The sequence below is a fragment of the Lissotriton vulgaris genome, chromosome 10 (assembly GCF_964263255.1).
Source record: "Lissotriton vulgaris chromosome 10, aLisVul1.2, whole genome shotgun sequence".
In the NCBI taxonomy this organism is placed as follows: domain Eukaryota; kingdom Metazoa; phylum Chordata; class Amphibia; order Caudata; family Salamandridae; genus Lissotriton; species Lissotriton vulgaris.
The window spans coordinates 1,030,315,145-1,030,332,488 of NC_141698.1; the positions used below are offsets into that span (position 1 = coordinate 1,030,315,145).

Genomic DNA, 17,344 nt, shown 5'->3' on the forward strand with positions numbered 1-17,344 from the left:
GAGGGGGTAACGCTGGCGTTGCATCCGAAGCTGTGAGGGGTTGGTCGTGCCTTGGTGAACCCAGTCCTGACCCAGACCTGAGGGGTATCCTGTCCTGACTGTCCATGAGCTGTACTTGCTCACCTTCTGGTATTCCTGAATCCTTGAGGGTCCTTGTCCCGTTCTTTCCCAACTGACCCGTGGCCAGGGTTAGTCCTCATTCTCACTTAGGTAAATATTGGCATAGGTGTCTGTCTATACTATACCCTTAATTTTCCTCTTCTAATTAAAGCAATCTTGCCTGTGATATTCTCCATATCTCCTTTGAATGTAATTTTCATGCAATTGATTATTAGTAAATGTTCCACTTTTACCCTTCCTATAGGACATTGTTAAACCCAACTGTTTATCTAGATTGTTCCCCTTATTCCCTTTCCCTTAGTATGGTTGCCGTGAAGTTAGTAAATATAGCATAAGGTTTAGGAATTAGTATAAAATTATTAGGTCACACATTAGGTCCTCCTCACGTCTTTGCCCTAGTTTAAACCATATTAGTTAATATGTTTATTATGATTCATGCCCTATAGTGTTCACTTTTACTCTATGATACTCACTCTTATTCATAGTTATATCCTGGTTCTGATTTTAATCATTGATGTATTGCTTTGCATTTGCCTCCTTGTAATGGCATTTTCATTTTAAACTTATAAAACCCTTAAAACCATCAAGGTGTCTGTGGTCATTATACATTAAAGTGATATTAAAGGTATTAAACGTGTAAAGTAGAATTTCGCCCTTTTAGGAAACCATTATCACCTGTCCACTGCTAGCTCCTGATCCGTCAGGAGTAATGTGCCTGTGGTAAGTCAGGTACATGAATAGTAAGTGGTGTAAGAGTCACCCAAATCGATTACTCATAAGAGCGCGTAATTGGAAAATCACCTGGTTCACCCCAGTAAAACGTTATCATTGAAATTGAATAAACATTTTACGCGCCAGGGCCCAGTGCGTGGAAAAGAAATTCGGTGAGCCGGGTGACCTGCGCGCTCTATCAGTAATTTCTGGTAAGCAGAGGATGGTTAGGACTAGTAAGATAGGTAGATAAGATAGTTAGAAAATAAACCGTGAAAAATAAATGTGCTGCTAAAATTTTAATATTGATTATGTTACTTAATATTTTATTGCGCAACTGTTTTTAAAATATTTTAATTGTTTTGAGATAATTTTATATATGTATTGCTGCTAAATATTATATGTTTTATTAACCAATTGTGTGTGACTGTTGAGTGTCGTCTGAAATCCCCGGGGAATTGAATAACGGATGGTGAGTAGAATCCATTCCGTTCTGAGGTCATTTGTAGGGAGGAAAGGTTAGTGCATGGTTCAAGTGGAACTGGAAGCGCTAATTAGGTCTTTTCAGAAAAAACTGAGTGAATGACAGTAACGGGACTGCTGATAGAAACCTTGGTCTGATATCACCTAGTAAGGGTCACACTAAGGGAGTAATAGAGTCATCGGAGCTTGTGTGTTAGCAGAGGGAAACGCTGTCGAAACCTTAGGCTTAGTATATATCCAGGAAAGAAGTGGATGAGTCTGGGAAGTAGCAGGTTTTCTAATGCTTGCGTGATAGGGTAGGCAAGAGAAGTCTATCCGAAGTGTATGAAAAGTAGACAGAAGTGGTTTACTTGCAGTAAAAGAAGAACTTTCTATCTCTTTAGAACACTCCTACACAATGGCGAATGTTACACGTTGTTGACTAAAATTAACATTAGCACCTTAGAGAAAATACAAAGTTTCCGTTACCTTGTAAAGGAGGGAGTCAGTCGAAGGGCTGCTCTAACGTCACTCCGTGCCGCGCTGGGATTGGTTAAACCAGCGGGTGTGTAGTGAAGCTGAAATTGTAAGGGAGGGGTGAGTGCCTGAGCGTGAGAACGCGTCTCGCGAAAAGGCCGCGCACCCATTGGTCAAGAACGTCTGCAACCTCTGCACTGATTGGTTGTTGAGAAATTGGAGTCGCGCTAGCATTGGAAGCACAAACGAAGTAAAAATTTTCCGCACCGAGCTTATAGATTGTTACGAGCGGTGTATGTGGTACCCTGATTTTCTGCCTGATCCACGAAATCTAGGGTGTCATAAAGAGTTGATGAGCAGAGGCAGACCTCACAACATGTACGGAGGAAAGAGAAAGATGTCATTTGCCAGCAAAATAAAGAATTTCTTCAAAACTGACAAACCCGTACGAACTAGGGAGGGAGTGATCATTCCTCCGCCAGATACTCCCGCCTCTTTCATGATGTTAGAAAAAGGGTATCATACCTGTGTATGGTTAGAGAACTGGGTAAAGTACACTGCGGAGGATGGAGTGTTAGCCTTTCCCATTGATGGTACTTTTAACGGGAGAGTCCTATTTAACCTGAGGACCCGAATGAATGAATTACATCCCAGACCTAGATTAGCTCAGTATGAAGCTTTAGAGGAATGGGAAATTGAGGCTCTAGAGCGAGACAGACCCCGGATGGACAAGGGAGTGACCCGATGGTATCCAAAATTGGTAAAGGAAACCAAGGAGCAGAAATTGAAACAGTGGAGACAAAATATGATGGTAGAAGGGTTATTCCCCATGTTCGGAGCTAATGAAATGATGGGAGGGAAGAAATGTACTGAGAAAACCCGACACATGATGCCCCTGGGTGAATCGGAAGATGAATTTTTAGAGGACTTATTTATGAAAGGTCCCCCGCCTTATAATGAAGAAACCAGATCTCAAAGCTTAACTACTCCATTGAGACCTTCAGGAAGAAGAAGTACTAGTGAAGCCGATTCCACAGGGATAGAACAGAGAAGAGCGGGAGGAGAGGGATTTGGTAGACCCGACCCCGTGGTCCCGAATTACAACCCCTTTGGTGAGGAAAGACCAGTTTTGTCAACTGCATCAGCTCCGAATATTTATCCTTCTCTAGTACCCCAAATGATACAGGATCCCCCCATAAATAGGGTGTTACATGAGCAGGAAAGGGAGGCCCTGAGAGGACAGCGAAACAATCTCATACATGCCATAGCTCAGATTAATCCAAATCCTGAAGCCCTGACGATTCCAGTAACCATTGGTCCAGTCTTTCCTCTATATGGGGACAGAATGAATACTCCAAAAACTCCAGTCATAACCCCGATGATGCCCCCGCCCAGAAGGGAACCACTCATTATTGATGACCAAGCAAGTGAATGCGAGTCCATGGTTTCCTTGATGGATCTGCCTAATAAGGAACAGGGAAGTAGCATGTCTCGAACTGGAACTCAGACTAGGAACAAAGACGTACTAATAGAGTCTTCATCAGGGACTCGAAGTGCTAGGGTAGTAACTCCTGAGGAAATAGAGAGATGGACCCGAGAATTAGAAGGAGGAGACTCTCATCCGAAACCTTTAGATATCTGTAAATTAAGAATAGAATTAGAGGAATTGACAGCAGGAAATGTGGGATTGGACCGATTGAATGTCCGGGATGAAGAGGAGTTGTTGTTCATGTGCAAGAATCTCACCCGGAATGCAAAAATATTTTTCGAAAAATTAATGGACACGGCAGCATGCATGGGAATCGATGTTAGCAGATCCAAAGTACTACAAAAATCCTACAGAGTAGATTTTTCAGACAAAGATTTAGAAAACCTAAATACAGTAGGGAAGAAGATGCAGATTAAGGAACTGATAAACCTAGTACAGAAATGGGGAGATCTAGATAAGTGGAAAGCCAGGTGGGCAAAGAAAAAGGAAGATAGCAAGGAGATACCACGGACTGCTGAGTACGTCCTACAAGAGGTGGACAAACCAGAAAAATTATGTCCCATGAGAGAAGTCCCAGGGGGAAAATATGTCCATGTCCCTTGGTCCAGACAAGATATCGTATCATTTACCAATGACTTCCCTAAATTGAGGGAGAAACCGGTTGAGTGGTACCGACAGGTTGAACGCTTCATAAAGGTTCAGAAATGTCTCCTGAAAGACCTGGATGGGTTTTTCGACATTGTAGTACCTGTAGACCTATGGACCGAATGTAAAATTGAAATCGATTGGCCCAATGAGGAGTACGAGAGAGACTCTGTAACTGGAGCTCCCTCACCTGACGTAATGAGAAAATATAACCAAGTCATACAATACCTAAAGAAAAAGGTACCTGCAAAAGAAACTGATTGGACCCGTATAGATAGAACTACCCAAGAGCGTGATGAATCAGTCCACTCCTTTTATGAAAGGTTACTACAGGTGTTCAAAACTTACAGTGGAATCGATAATGTGGACATGAAGGATATGACCCATTTCAGTTATCGATTCGTGTTAGGATTGAGACCTGAAATATCCCAGTGGATTAGAGATAACAAAATCAGTTGGCAAGGGAAACCCATTGATGATGTTCTCAAATATGCCAAATACTGCGAAGATGAGATCGAGAACAAAAAGAAAGCCCTAAAGGAGAAAGTGATGTGGGCCCAGGTGAAGTTAGCTGAACAACAAGAAAAACAGTTAAGTAAAATGACTAATATTAATAATGCACCAAATCCGAATGCTGGGGGTGGAGGCAGGCCCCGGGTAAAAATGAGTAGAGAAGAGGCTATGGGAAAATTCCCCTGTCACGGATGTGGTCAGATGGGGCATTGGAGAGATAAATGTCCGCACTTACAGGCTGATAATGCCCCCGTAAATGGTTTAAATCCACAGGTGCAGAAAGAGGGGATCCGAAAGACCCAACAGCAGGTAAATCAACCCCCGTTGCCACGCGCTCCTAGACAAAATTATAGGAATCAGGGTCAACAGAATGAAAGGGTCGAAGTGTGGGAAGGAGAGAATGAAAGAAATGCACCCATTCCACAGTACCTGTTAAATGATACTTTTCTCTGTGATGATCAATACTGACGGGGCCTGAGAGGGGAGGACAAGAAGTGCGTGCTTAGCGCCTCCTTACCGGTAGACCAGACTGGACCATACATTGAAGGAAAGGTTGAAGGGACAGATGTCACCTTTCTGTTGGACACTGGTGCTACCCGTTCCACTGTGAGAACAGCGGACGTTCCTAACCTACCCCTCTCGGGAGAAGCTATCCAAGTAGTGGGAGTTTCAAATCAGATAATCAGTACTCCGGTAACAGAACCTATGGAAATTTCCATAGGAAATTTCAAGGAAATGCACAGATTTGTGGTCTGTGATTCCAGTCCCGTAAACCGATTAGGACGAGATTTGTTGTGCAAAATGCGTTGCACCATCTTTTGCTCACCAAATGGTGTTGAAATCCAGACCCCAGATGAAGATGGCCTATATAAATTGATGTTACTAAGGCCCGACACAGAAATTAAGCCCATGTCCATTGAAAGTCTACCTGAAGAACTCCAATCGAGCGTAATACCTGAAGTTTGGGATTTTACTGGAAAAGATGTAGGCTTAATGGCAAATGTAGACCCAGTTAAAATAGCTTTAAAAGCAAATGCGGTATACCCAAATACCAAACAGTATAAAATGAGTGCAGAAGTGAAAGAAGGAGTCGCAAAGGAATTAAACAGATTGCTCAAAGCAAACATCATTCAGGAAGTGATGAGCAGTCCCTGTAATTCACCCATACTTGGAATTAAGAAGCCTAGCGGAAAGTATAGGGTAGTGCAGGACCTGCGCAAGGTAAACCAAATTGTAGTACCTTGCTGTCCCATAGTGCCTAACCCCGCAGTAATACTGTATCAAATTCCTTGGAATGCGGAATGGTTCACTGTCATAGACCTGTGCCATGCATTCTTCTCCATCCCATTGCATCCAGAAAGCAAATTCCTTTTCAGTTTTGAATTCAACAGCCAGATCTATGTCTGGAATCGTGTCCCCCAGGGGTACACAGAAAGTCCATCGATTTTCAACCAGATTCTAAAGAAATGCCTTGAATCTTTAATACTACCTAAAGAGTCTGTCCTGGTGCAGTACATAGATGACCTGCTGGTAGCGTCTAGAAGTCAAGACGACTGTGTCACTGATACCATTGCCTTGCTGAATCACCTAGGAAAGGGAGGACATAAGGTTTCACCAGACAAACTGCAGTTCTGCAAAACCTCAGTAAAATATCTAGGGCACCAGATAGAGAAAGGGATCCGGAAAGTCACTACAGAAAGAATTAAAATAATTCGAGAAATGACACTTCCAGTAACCCAGAAAGAAGTAAGAATGTTCCTAGGAGTTGTTGGGTACTGCAGACAGTGGATCGTGGGTTTCGCGGCTATAGCTAAACCCTTGATTAACATGACCAAGAAAGGAGCAGAAGACCCAGTTTGTTGGAATGATGAATGCATGACTGCTTGGGTAACATTGCGAAATTGTCTGTGCACAGCTCCAGCCTTAGGAATGCCTGACTATTCCAAGAACTTTGAACTGTTCTGTGACACGAGAGACAATTGTGCGCTCTCGGTCTTAACCCAGGAACATGGTCTGATTAGACGTCCCGTGGCCTACTTTTCGGCCGCCCTAGATCCAGTGGCTGCTGGATTACCTGGATGTCTGAAAGCAGTAGCCGCTACGTGTACGAGTCTAGAGCAGAGTGAGAACATTGTGATGGGACATCCTGTCACTGTATTTGTTCCACATTCAGTTGTGATCTTACTTACCCGAACCAAGACACAGTATCTCACCCCTAGTCGGCTGACTAAGTATGAGAGGATTCTCATTGGTGCAGAAAATGTAATAATTTCCCGATGTAACATTCTAAACCCTGCAACTCTATTGCCCCTTCCCATTGATGTAGAGGCAGGAGATGAAATTGAACATAGCTGCATAGACTTAACTGAATTTAGCACAAAACCCCGTCCTGATATCAGAGAAGTGGCCTTGGTTGATGAAGACCTCAAAATGTTTGTGGATGGTTCATGTTTGAGACATGAGGATGGAGGTTTGAGTGCTGCCTATGCTGTAGTCACTTTGGAAAGAACCCTGGAAGCTTCCTATCTTTGCGAAGTTAAATCTGCTCAAGTAGCGGAGCTCATCGCCCTAACAAGAGCTTGTAAAATTGGGAAAAACAAAAGAGTAACTGTTTATACTGACAGTCAGTACTGTTATGGGGTTGTTCATGACTTCGGCCAGCTATGGTTGCAAAGAGAATTCATGACTTCCTCAGGTTCTCCCATCCGAAATGGGAAACCAGTACAAAACTTACTGGAAGCCATCCAATTGCCCAAAGAATTGGCTGTGGTCAAGTGTGCGGCTCACCGATCTGGAAATGACGAGGTGACAGCCGGAAACAGATATGCTGACCAAATTGCCCAGTACTGCGCCCGACACAAAATGTCCCTCCTAACTAAACTGTGGGGAGGTGGAAGCAGCTGCCAACTGATGTTGTTTGAAAGGTTGGGAACATGGGATGAATTGAGAGAACTACAACAGACGACAGACAGGGAAGAAAGGAACAGGTGGAGGCAGGATGAATGTCGACCAAGGGAAATGGATGGTGTTGTGGTCCACGTAACTGGTATGCCTGTACTCCCCGAACGACTGGTTACCGCAATGGCCCGGATAATACATGAACCCACACATATTGGGAGGGATGCCATGTGCCGAATGTTTGAAAAGGTGTTTTACAGTCCAAAATTCAGGAGCACAGCAGACAAACTTTGCCAGAGGTGCTTAGTGTGTCAACAATTCAATGCAGGAAAGAAGACAGTAGTGGAGCAAAGTACCATTGGGAGAGCAGAAGGTCCCTTCATTAGGATGCAGGCAGACTTCATAACAATGCCCCTGTGCAAATGATATAGATATGTCCTGGTCATAGTTTGCTTGTTTTCCCGGTGGGTGGAGGCTTACCCAGCAAAGAAGAATGATGCCCTGACTGTAGCTAAATTATTACTTAGGGAACTGATACCCCGCTTTGGAATTCCAGAGACAATTGAAACAGACCAAGGTGGACATTTTTCAAACGAGGTCCTAAAGGAACTCTGCAGAGCATTTAAAATGGAGCAAAGGCTGCACTGTGCCTATCATCCAGAGGCTTCTGGGATAGTCGAGCAAATAAACGGCACTCTCAAGTCCAGGCTGGCGAAATTGCGTGACTCCACAAAAATGAACTGGATAGAAGCTTTGCCCATGGTGCTGATGAGCTTAAGGAGTATTCCAAACAAAAAGACAGGCCTGAGCCCCCATGAAGTGCTGATGGGAAGAGTGATGCGACAGGCATGGGTACCTGGACACAAACTGCTAAGTATTACTGATGATATGGTGCTAGAGTACTGCAGGCAGTTGGGTGACCAAGTGTGTTCTATCTCTCACCAGATTGGAGAGACTGCTGTCGAATGGCCTACAACTCCAGCACACAAACTGAGACCAGGTGATTGGGTGGTGTTAAAGAAACACACCCGGAAGAGTTGCCTTGGACCGAAGTGGGGCAAGCCTCGACAAGTGATCCTTGTCACAACAACTGCTGTGAAGTGTGCTGGCGTACCAAAGTGGATCCATGCCAGTCACACGAAGCGGGTAACCGGAGAAAACGCGACTGAAGCTGAAGGTAGCCCAGCTGAGGAGACTCCAGAAGAGGGTCCGGATCTCGCTGATGGCGAACTACCGAGCACAAGTCAAGACGTTGAATGGTTTCCTGCCGACGACCAAGTTCTTGATCCAATAAGAACCAGAAAATACTCTTACCTAGGTAGTGAGTGGGACAGTGCAGCTGAGTCAGAACAAGAAGGAGAAGGTCAGATCATCAAAGCCATCATAAAATCTGATCAGGGAATAGGCCAAGTAGGGACAGAACAAGTCATCGACACTCCTTCTGAGACAGAGGAGACTGGAAAGGGACAGATAGTAGTCAAAGCAGAAGTTCATGCAGAAGAAAATCAAGAGATCGAAGAGCATGAACAGGACCAGTTAGTAATAGACGAACATGTTCAGGAAGAAGAGTACAGTGAATCACTCACAAACCAAGATCACATACAGTCTAAACCTGAACTAGGTCAGATTAAGGACCAGGCAGAAGAAATAGATGAAAGACCTGGAACTAGTCAGACAGGAAGGGAAAAAGACACTGCTGAAGCAATAGTGCGGCCAAGAAGAGAAAATAAAAGAGCTCACGAAGAAGGTCAAGTTTCCTCGACCACTAAAAGGATCGAAAAGAAGGGTGAACCCCGGTACGTGAAGAAACTAAGGCTAAGAATAAAAACCGTCGAAGAAAAACTAAAGGACCGAAAAAGGGCTGAAAGTGAAGGAAAAGAAGCCCGAGGAAAGTCCATCCGAAAGGGCGGCAGAGTAAAGAAACAGAACAAACTGTATCGGAGCCCTGAATGGACTTATTTGGTGTTGGAAGAAATTGATGAGCCTGAAGCCAGTGGCAAAAGCGACGAAGAGTCCATTGCTGATCGGAGTTCTGACGAAGACCCTCCTTGAGGTGAAGCGAAGTAAAACCTCTGCTGAAAGGAAACAAGGAGGGGTTGAGAAAGCCACCTGTAAGATAAAATGTCTGATTCAAATGTCACTGGAAGGTCCAGATTTAGCTGTTGCAGAACTTGCTGTAAAATATGCTTCTGTAATATAGTACTAGTGATAGTGATATGGATAGGATTAACAGTGTTTATACCTTTTATGATAAACAAAGACCCTAACATATATCCTACGGACTCGATGACGCCAGACGCAGAAGTTGTACATACTGAAGAAACACCACGAAGAGTAGAAAGACCTGACAATTCAGTGAGTCTGAGACATACACGACCTGACTTAGAAGCATCAGATGAGGGTGAACTACATTATCACCAAATGAAGAACAGGACACACTTAAATGTTTTCGCTAATCTTTTAGTGCACTATGTAGAAGCTATGGAAATAGAAGATTGCCATGTCTGCATGATGCTACCTACTTCAGTAGCTGAAGGTGTGACATACCACCATTTACCCCTGACCTATGGAATCTCCTGTAGTATTCTAGCTAGCTTGTTCTATAGAAGCACTTTACAGTACTATTACTCAAACACTGACGTTATCTTTTCAGAACTTCCTATTAGAGGGAATCTGAACCTTGTACATACACTTGGTGGAGTGACTCGCTACATGGGGGAATATTTCCTGACTATAGGTGACATAGACTTAAATGAAGCTAGAAAAGCTAACTTGACTTGTTCTTTACATGCACAAGAGAAAATGTTCTTGAAGATGGCAGAGAAGAGAAGGGAAAAGTTTCAGAAAAAGGCAAATGACGAGAAGGACAGAACACCTAGATGGGCAGAAAACATGGATAACACCTCACAAAGCGAAGTTACTCCTGCTCTGTTGCTGGATTTTGAACGGAAAGGGAAACTCTGTCTTCATAGAGAAAAGACTAGTTATTATAACAATGTATTCATTGGTTCCAGCGAGTGTGAACATAATTACAAGGTAATTGGAGGTTGGGGTTTCAAAAATGGGTCAGAACCTGTGTTTCCAGGAATTTATTATATATGTGGAAACAAGGCGTATTTCAAATTGCCGGATCACTGGTATGGAAGCTGCTACTTTGGCATTGTCTTTCCGAAAATATACCATGTGAACAATGCAGCTGGAAGCAATGAGATTACTAATGGCTTAGTGCGTAGCAAACGTGAAAGTGTAGGAGAAATTGTAGGTGATATTTTTAGTGCACTGATACCTGGAATGGGGGTAGTTCTGAATACTCATAGAATCTGCAAATTATCTACAGTAGTGGATCGGTTATCTACTGACACTGCTGCTGGATTCCTGATGATCAATACTGAAATGGTTGCGATCAGATCAATGTTTTTACAGAATCGCCTTGCTCTTGATACCTTATTGGCAAAAGAGGGCGGAGTCTGCAGGATGCTGAGGGCACAACATTGTTGCACTTACATTCCTGATAAAAGTGTCGAAATTAAGAAGTATGTAAGAAACATAACTAATTTGGAAAAAGAACTCAAACCATTAGAGGTTGACAGTGCCTGGAAGAGACTGACTGATGGTCTCTCCTCTGTAGGTAGTTGGTTTTCTAACTTAGGTAGAAGTCTTCTATGGAAAATACTGATGCCAATAGTTGGAATAGGTGTGATTGTTCTGATCATATTCATCTGTTGCAAATGCCAGAAATGCAGAAAATATATAGTGAATAAAAGAGGAAAGCGAAAGGCTGAAGACTTAGAATTAGAAGAATTAAGAAACCAGATATATAAGAAAGCAAAGAACAATCATTCTCACAGAGAGGCGGAGAGAAAGCTCAACAATAAGTTCATCGAGATTGACATGGATGAAATGGAAGAATGAAGTTGGCATCTGTTTTCATGTGTAGTGATGATAGTAAATATCATCAAAGAGGGGATTGATGGAGCAAGGATTCGCACGTAACGCGACTTGCTCTCTTTCATGAACCTCGCCTAAATCATAACTGTACTAACTCCGATTGTTTGTCATTTTATTTGTATTTCCCCATCACACGGGTGTCCCTAGGAGGCTTGCCTATGTGTTTTTCATCATAATCACGCTTGCATATTAATAAAAATGGCCGCTTTGCAGAAATTCAGTCTGCGCATGCGTCGGTCATACCCATGTGATGTGACGCACTCGCAATCTGGAGGGAAAAGTTCGCTCATGCGCATTGTTGCTAAAATGGCCGCTTGTCTTTAATCATGCTTCATGCTATCTTAAGCCGCTTTTTGTATATGAATCTTTTCTGCACTAACTCTTAATGCTATAAGTATTATAAAATAAGGGATTAAGAGTAGTTGGTCATGGTGTACAGTGTATTCATTTTATTCTGTGTTATTAATTTGTTTTCGCTTACCTTTCATGTACCGCGTAAATGAGGGCCTGGAAGTAGGGATGGGAACCATATTGAAGCTGACGTTACCCCACTCACGTGACCTGAGAACTGGGACGTGCAGCAATGGAACCTGGCCAGTTGGCCATTGAAAATGGGACTGTCCTTTCCAAGCGCACCTTCGCCCTTGAAGACATGCTATTTTTACTCTGAATGTGCAACAATGTTGCAAACCTTTACTTTACTATTGTACTTTCCCACACGTATGCCTGGGAACCCAGATGCTAGGGGGAGGGTAATGTCATGTGAAATACGTAATAGAAATATAGGTGGTGACAAATGTCTTAAACCACCTCCCTTGACCAATCAGAAGATGGGACTTTGTCATTTTGCAACATTTATGGGTGGTCTTGGGGACTTAAAATTGTATAAATAGCCTAGCATAGCTTAGAGAAGTTGTCCGACTTGTCCGAGTAGCAGACCTGTCACTGACCCTACGAACTCTATAGGTGCCTGATACAGAGTGCTGCGGAGCATTCTGCCTGAAACTTTCCACAAACTCCAAGGGGTGGAAATTAGTCCTAAGTGCTAAGCAAAGCACTTTGCTGGGAGATTCGAAAACCCAATCGGGGTTATTGGCGGATTCCGTGCAGAAGAGGGGGTAACGCTGGCGTTGCATCCGAAGCTGTGAGGGGTTGGTCGTGCCTTGGTGAACCCAGTCCTGACCCAGACCTGAGGGGTATCCTGTCCTGACTGTCCATGAGCTGTACTTGCTCACCTTCTGGTATTCCTGAATCCTTGAGGGTCCTTGTCCCGTTCTTTCCCAACTGACCCGTGGCCAGGGTTAGTCCTCATTCTCACTTAGGTAAATATTGGCATAGGTGTCTGTCTATACTATACCCTTAATTTTCCTCTTCTAATTAAAGCAATCTTGCCTGTGATATTCTCCATATCTCCTTTGAATGTAATTTTCATGCAATTGATTATTAGTAAATGTTCCACTTTTACCCTTCCTATAGGACATTGTTAAACCCAACTGTTTATCTAGATTGTTCCCCTTATTCCCTTTCCCTTAGTATGGTTGCCGTGAAGTTAGTAAATATAGCATAAGGTTTAGGAATTAGTATAAAATTATTAGGTCACACATTAGGTCCTCCTCACGTCTTTGTCCTAGTTTAAACCATATTAGTTAATATGTTTATTATGATTCATGCCCTATAGTGTTCCCTTTTACTCTATGATACTCACACTTATTCATAGTTATATCCTGGTTCTGATTTTAATCATTGATGTATTGCTTTGCATTTGCCTCCTTGTAATGGCATTTTCATTTTAAACTTATAAAACCCTTAAAACCATCAAGGTGTCTGTGGTCATTATACATTAAAGTGATATTAAAGGTATTAAACGTGTAAAGTAGAATTTCTCCCTTTTAGGAAACCATTATCACCTGTCCACTGCTAGCTCCTGATCCGTCAGGAGTAATGTGCCTGTGGTAAGTCAGGTACATGAATAGTAAGTGGTGTAAGAGTCACCCAAATCGATTACTCATAAGAGCGCGTAATTGGAAAATCACCTGGTTCACCCCAGTAAAACGTTATCATTGAAATTGAATAAACATTTTACGCGCCAGGGCCCAGTGCGTGGAAAAGAAATTCGGTGAGCCGGGTGACCTGCGCGCTCTATCAGTACGACTTTTTACCCAAGCACACTAGCCCGCAAAACACCAAAAAAGGCCAATTCTGGACCAAAAAATGCCAAACCCCCCTAAAACCTTGCCAACATCATTATGAACGAGCCTGCATTGGGCCTTGTGCCCTACACTCCGGAAACCCTACCAAATTCAACCCAAAAACCCTAGTAAGCAGCACTGAACCCCCAAAACAGACTTAAACCCTAAAAACACGCAAATTCCCTCAGACCTAGCCCTCAACCCTACACTGAGCTGGCTTAAAAAAAAATATCCGCCCGCTCGCAAGTTTGCGAATTTTCGGCAATTTCGCGAGATTCGTGGCCTGCGAAAATCCGCAAATTTCGCGAGCGGAACGGATTTTTGGCCTATGCTTGCGGCAGGGCCATGCAGACGGTCAAGGCAGGCACCACTGAGTGAAGCAACCTGATGTAGCATACCCTTTGACACAGACAGACAAAGCATATCTAATTGTATGCAGCAAGCCACATAGCCCAAATTTTACATGAACTGCTGTCTGGACTCTGCCTGGCATAACAACACTATACTGCCTCGACCACTCCATACCACGACTATACAGACATGTAGTTCTGCTGTAGTAGTTGCTGTAGACTAGTTTACCTATTTGCCACTCACAAATTGGCCATAGTTCTTCCGTAAACCGACGATGATGATCCATCATCCCCGTGATTGACTGTAAAGAAAAAAGATATATTATTTAACTTTGATCATCAACACTGATCATCTATCATCATGCTATATTGGCAAACAGTGAGTCCAGGACATTTTGCATATTGGAAAATGCAACGTAGTGGCCCCTGCAGTTGAAGTACAATTTGAATTAAACAAGGTAAAAAAAAGCAGAGTAGGCTTGAGTTACATTTAGTGTATAAAAGATTAAATAATAACAGAATACATATGATTCATTTCACGCACAACAAACAAACAGCAATTGCTTTCATCAGAGCCAGACAGCCATTGCTGTCCACTGCATTCCATCTTCTCATTATTCATTACCTGTTCCACTTTTTGTCCGCATCTTCTTCTGAAAGTGAAGGCCCACAGGGCAGCCTCTCCTGTCAATTTCAGAAGTAACTGTCAGCAATCAGCATGTAGTCAGTAATTCCAGTCCCACTTAACCCCTTCCATGCTCATGACGAACCCCAGCCGTCATGCACTACGGTGCTCGTGTGCTGATGACGGCTGGGGTTCGTCACGGCCCGCCCCTGTTCGTGCTGTTTACAGCACACCAGGGGAATCGCGGCCGCATCGAAGGGGTTAAGGGGACTCGACTACGAAGACAAAGTTTCTTGATTCTGCGTAATTCAGCCGTCTACCTTGAGGGAAATGGATAGAGGGAGTCTGGAGTAGGAGGATAGAGGAGCATGATTGAGTTGTGAACTTGGGAACTCAGGAATGCAGACTGTGGCACCTTCAAATCAATAAGAAAATAAGATGAAGACAGTGCTGCTGATGGACTTGTTGTGATTAGGTGATTAGAGTTTTGTTGTGGTAAAAGTTGCAAAACAAAGAAAGACACACAGGAATAAAAGTGAATAAGGACGAAAAAAGGAACTCATTTTCAGGCCTCTGTGTCAGGGAAGTAGAGCTCGTCCTTAAACTCAGTGAATTGAGACAGGAGTAGGTCGGCTAACAGAGAAGAACTTCCGTCACCTAAGTCGGTGTCCTCTTCTTCCTGCGTGCATTCACGTATTTTGTAATCTGGTGGTATGAAGTGCTGATTCATCTTGATCATTGTCAACCTCTCCACATTTTTGGGCGAGAGGCGGGTCCTTTTTGAAGTTACAATGCCACCAGCAGCACTGAAAACACGTTCAGAAGACACACTTGCGAGTGGGCAAGACAAATAATTTAGAGCCAGGTTGGTGATCAGTCGCCATAGAGGCCTTTTCCCATACCAATACAGCAATGGGTTCTGATTAACAAAGACCTCTGTTGGGTCATCCAGATAGACCTGCACCATTGACTCAAGGTTCCCCAGGGTTGCTCCACTTTGCGTACCATCTGTGGCCTTTGCATCACTGGAACAAGCAAACCCTTGATGAGTTAGCCAATTCGCTTCCGACAATATTATGGCTGGGCCTGGTGCAGGTGAGGATGATGATACGGTTGCTGGTGTCGTTAACGGCTGTGAGGGAAAGCGACTCCCTTCGGCCACAGATTCAGAAGTGGACCTTGACGCCGGATGGCCTGCTGATTTAGTAGTACTTCTGCCGGTTCCTTCAATTTTCTGCTACTCTTTTTCAAACCGCGTGGCTGACAGAGCTAGCCAATGTTTGTACTTTGAAACATCTGCTTCATTAAAAGGAATGAATGCTTTGCTGGCCATGGCCTTTTTGTACCATGGATCCAGAATAGTGGCACAAATGTAATGTTGTTCTGTATGTATTTTTTTAAGCCTTTCATTGTCAACTAGGCGGCTTAATAACCTCTCTGCCAACTGATATACGTCTTGCTTTTCAGCATCATCTCGGAACGTTGAAGACACCGCCTTCAGTTGGTGCTCTAGCATGCGCAATAATGGGATAGCTTTGCCCAAAGTACAGTCCTCCCTGCTGACTTCACTCTTGAAGACCTCAAAAGGACGAAGCATGTCTGTCAGGCTTTTAACTAGCCTCCATTCCTCCAACTCTAGCCACATGTCTTTCATAGTAGAACCCAGTTCAAAGACATACTGATTGATTGCCACCCACTGCTCAGGCTGACGCTCAAGCATGCAGAAGGTTGAATTCCAACGTGTTACCACCTCCTGGATGAGTCCTCTGACTGGCAGTCTACGTTCACGTTGCATGTTCCTCAGCTGCTTCCGGGCCTTAAAAGAATGGCTGAAATGTGTGCAGATTCTTCGGCAGGTGGTTAGTAACTTGCTGACTGTCTGTTCTTTTTTCAAGAAATCTTGCACAACAATGTTAATACTGTGCGCTAAACACGGCACTCTGAAATAGTCACCCTCATGCATGGCCTTAACTATATCACTGCCATTATCCGTGGAAACATAACCAATCATGCGCTTTCTTGGATGCAGCCATTGAAAGACCTCACTGTTAAACTCCTCCAAAATGTTTTGTGCAGTATGAGATTTCTCCATAACAAACATGGCTACTGTTGCAAGTTTCCGAGTAGCTTGAAAAACTGTGTCCGGGTCAACACCTGCACGTAACTTGTCTGAAAACCCCGCAAAAGAGACCCAGTGTGCAGTGATGCACATGTAATCAAGTGCTTGGCAACTGGTCCACATGTCTGTTGTCAGGTGGATAGTGTGAACAGCACTCTTCTGCAAAGCTGCCCCAAACACCTCCAGCACATCTTGATGTAGTGCTGGATCCGCAACTCTGGCAAAATTGGACCGGTTAGGAACCTTCCATTAATGTCAGACTGTTGCCACAAATTCTAGAAAACCCACCCCTTCCACGAAAGAAAAAGGGAGAAGGTTCAGCGCTAGCATTTTATCCAGCTTTGATTTATACAGAAGTGTCGTTGGGAGGTTGCGTTCAAATGGCGCCTCCGACATGCTTCTAATGGTGGTCTGGACCATTTTACGTGAAGATGATGATGATGATGCAGACTTCTTCAAACCAGTTAGGTTCATTGATGTACTTTTTCGCATTAGCGTCTCTCCCACACTCTTAGTGTGGCTCATACATGTTACTGGGGTAGAGGGTGTGGGCGCTACCACTGCAGTGATGCTGCCAGGGGTACTGGGTGTACCAGAAAAAATGTTGGTCGCTTCTTCACTTCCCCCCTGCACGATCAGCCCCTCGTCATCATCAGATGCAATATGAATGGATACATTTAGATTTGTTTTTCTTTTGGCTTCCCAGATCTTCCTTAGGTGCGCCTCCCACTGGATAGTGTGGTGTTTTTGGAGATGACCTCTCTGGCCTCCGGTACCATAGTTGGCACCAAGCTTACC

General features: G+C 43.7%; 1 pseudogene; it reads right to left on the minus strand.

Annotated features, from left to right (window-relative positions):
* Nucleotides 1–14,992: 14,992 nt before the first annotated feature.
* LOC147689263 (putative protein ZBED10P) lies at nucleotides 14,993–16,222 on the minus strand (annotated as a pseudogene).
* Nucleotides 16,223–17,344: the final 1,122 nt, after the last annotated feature.